This window comes from Adiantum capillus-veneris, chromosome 25 (genome assembly GCF_014529385.1).
Source record: "Adiantum capillus-veneris isolate H3 chromosome 25, ASM1452938v2, whole genome shotgun sequence".
NCBI lineage: Eukaryota > Viridiplantae > Streptophyta > Polypodiopsida > Polypodiales > Pteridaceae > Adiantum > Adiantum capillus-veneris.
Genome location: NC_140955.1, coordinates 22,981,357 through 22,984,928, shown reverse-complemented (window position 1 = coordinate 22,984,928; position 3,572 = coordinate 22,981,357).

Genomic DNA, 3,572 nt, shown 5'->3' with positions numbered 1-3,572 from the left:
ACACCGATAATGATTACACTATAAAAATCAATAACTCATCAGATAATGGTCTTTTTTTCACAAATAGTGTGTGAGAGAAACTCTTCCCATTGTAAGAACCAAAGATTGTGACACGGGGACTAGTTTAAAGATTACACTTTTCTCATTATACAGATGTAAATCTACGAATCATGTGGTTTATGAATACGTATATTGAAAAGTGTATAGCTTAAAGACTCACTAGATAAAAAATTTATTCGCATAGATCGTGTCTAGGAGTAACTTCTTCCATTGTAAGAACCAAGGCTCAAATGCAGGAAGAAGTATGATTTTTTGTAATCTCACATTTCATTGGAGCTTATTTTACCTAAAGCATCGTACAAAGTAAGAGTGTCATGAGACATATCAAACAAATGCACATGCTATCTAATGGTCTCCTAAAACACCGTACAAAGTATGAGTGCCGACAAGTATATTAAAACAATGTACGGTGTTATCTAAGTTCCGAAAACATTGCCTAAAGTAAGAGTGCTGTAAAGCATATCAGAACAAGAGTCAATGTTTTCTAATTTTGTTTTAAATTACTATGGAAGTAAGATATAAAATCAGACAAGCCATAGTAATTTCTATATCCTAAATTTTAAATTGTTATGTGACTAAGTGGGCCAAAAGGCGTATCAGAGATACATACAGTAATATAATCACGTGAAAATAAAATTTAGATTATTTTTTATAAAAATGAAAATGTGAAGAGAAAAGATGCTTACCACTACGCGAAGATGCCGACAACTTGGCCAGCACAGAAGCTAAAACTTCTCAGCTAGAGCTTGACATGATAGAGTTAGTTGAAATACCACACCAGTCATGGCGTATTGCTCAGATTGTGGATGAAAAGGTTGACATTTTTCTGAAGATTGTTCAAGAAATCTAGAGAACAAGGACACATCAACTGCCAAGCAAGGCACATAGCAAATTGGAAATGCGAATCTCGATGTAAGTGCATTTAACTTGTCACTTTTATTGCAATCAGATGATTCTGCAATACCATTAGAAGCACCAGTAAAAAGTGCAAGTTCAAAATTAGCATAAAGATGCACAAGCTCCTGAAAATCTTAAAATTGATTTTTTGAACAACAAATTCTTGCATGAATTTGGTAAAGGTGTCCAGATAGCACCGAATGTTGAAAAGACTGTTAGGTTTGCAAATGATTTTGCATCCACTACCACAAGTGTGCAATCATTCACGAGTCTAAAGGACGCATCAAACGGAATGATGTTAGCTTTGTATGTTACACATAATTCATATGCACACTATGTAGACCAAAAAGGAAAACTGTACAAAAAGGATCAACCAGTCTTTGAACGACCCACACACCAACTTGTAGAATTGCGTCCAGTGATAGATCAGAAAGGATGGTTCATTTTAGAGGAAAGAATCTATTATAGCCCATCCTCTCTAAAGCTGAAGTATATTACCTAAGTGAACCCATAAATCTGTTCAGAGTCAAACTCTCCTCCATCGAAATTCAAGCTTTGATGTCGTAACCCAACGAGCATATACTTTGATCAAAACAGTCGTAGATATAGACAAGACTCTAGCATCTATGATGCCTTGGGTCCTGAAACCACAGAAGCTCATATCATAGGAGACGCATGGGATAGACATTATCAAGGCAAAGATAACGCTATTTACAACTGGACTTGGGGAATAATTTTTCATGTTTCAAGGAGATACATATTAAAGTATGGAGAAGGTTTACAGATACCAAATGTCAACAGTTCTACCCAAAATGTACCTTCACAATCTCAAAAAGGTGAGACTAAACCAGAGCGAAACAATTTTGAACTCTTACAATGAAGCAGGCTATAGTGATCACCCTAGGAAGGGGGGAGCTGCAATCTATCTAGATCAGCTTATGTACCAAAAAATGCTACAACAGTTAGAAGCCCTAGGGCTTCTAGCCAACAAACTCATTCAAAGTAGAAACCATTGAAAGATCATATGGTTGTTGGAAGTTTCCAATTGACCCAGATTCCATGAAAACTAGTAGACAAATGCCTCTATGAAGATCATCAAGGATAGAAGTTTCAGCTGATCTCCACAAGTCAGAGTCAAAAGCCAACAAGTCCAATAGTGTTCAAACAATTACATGTGATCAAGCTCACATATGCACATCAAGATGAAGATGGAAATGAATACCAACAGATTCATGACCTTGTACAAACCCCTACAGATGGCCCGACTGAAGTCAAAGACTATCTGAAGATGATGCAAAGCATCAAGCTGTGATAAAAAAGTCAAAGTCAATGGGAGCTAAAGGCCAGAAAGCTACACAAAGGTCACCACCAAAATCTCCTCCGAAGAGACAGATTTTTCCAGAGAGTACAATGGATCTTCTCAGATCAAAGGTTACTCAGATGCAGGTGGACAATGCTCAACAATTGCAAAAACGTGCAGTATTACAGCAATACAAGTTGATGAAGAGGCACCGGCAATTACTCTTAGCCCTTTTATACTCGCACAGTATTTTAGATTTACATTCCAATAAGACACTATGGCTCTGTAAATAATTATAATGGGAACTCCCCTTATGGGTCATGCAAGAACTAATGAGCTTCACTCATTTACAAAAGTGAAGTGGTTGTAAAAGAGGGGCCTCAATTTTTGGCACCTTAAACTCACAAATAATATATTAAATACCAACTCCACAAGAGAGGTTCCGTGGAGTTTGGGGCTAGATCTAAGCCTTTCTCTTGCAGATTCTCTTCCCTACTCTCTTATGCTATGTTCTATTTGATGTGTACTCTCTAATCATGTCTCTATCCCTTACAATTCTCTTACACACTCTTACAAGCTTGTCTATGTCAAATCTATGTTCTCTGCAGACTTCAGGAAAAATGTGTCTCAGCTTAACACTAGTTTTGTAATTGGACACTTAAGTGTCCTGAGACACTAAAGTGTCTTGTTTTCCTTCCAAGTTTTGGCAATTTATTTGTCAAGCTATAAAGAAGTTTTTTATACCTTGCTTCTACCATAGGTTGGTTATGAGGGAAAGAAAACATTGGATTTTTCTCCATGTCAAAATACAATCCGTATGGATAAATTTTGGTAAGTTCTAAGCCATAAATTTTAGTAAAATTTCAAGCTGTTTTGCCAAAAAAATCATAAAATTCTTATATCTTTTTGTAGAGATGGCCTTTTTTATGTTTATAAAAGCCAAGTGTTAGCAGTTAGTGTTACAAAACAATGGAATGCACTTTAAAGACAAGTTTCCAAGTCACATGCATGTTGTAGACATAATTCCATACTTGAGCACGTGATGAATAAGAGCATATTTTGGGCTTCCAAAGGTCCCCTCATGTAATTGGGGCAATTCTAGTGCAATTTGACAACTACAAATGACTTTATATGTTGAGACCAAGAAAGTATGTATCTTTTGGGCTCCCTAACTCAAATAAATCTTATTGCTTGAACTCTATCTTGAATTTTTTATTGTGCAAAAACTCTTGAAAATCTTGAGCTCTCCATAATAACATTAAAATCAAGATTTTGGGCACCCCAATTGTGTATGTACCACGTACTTTGATACATT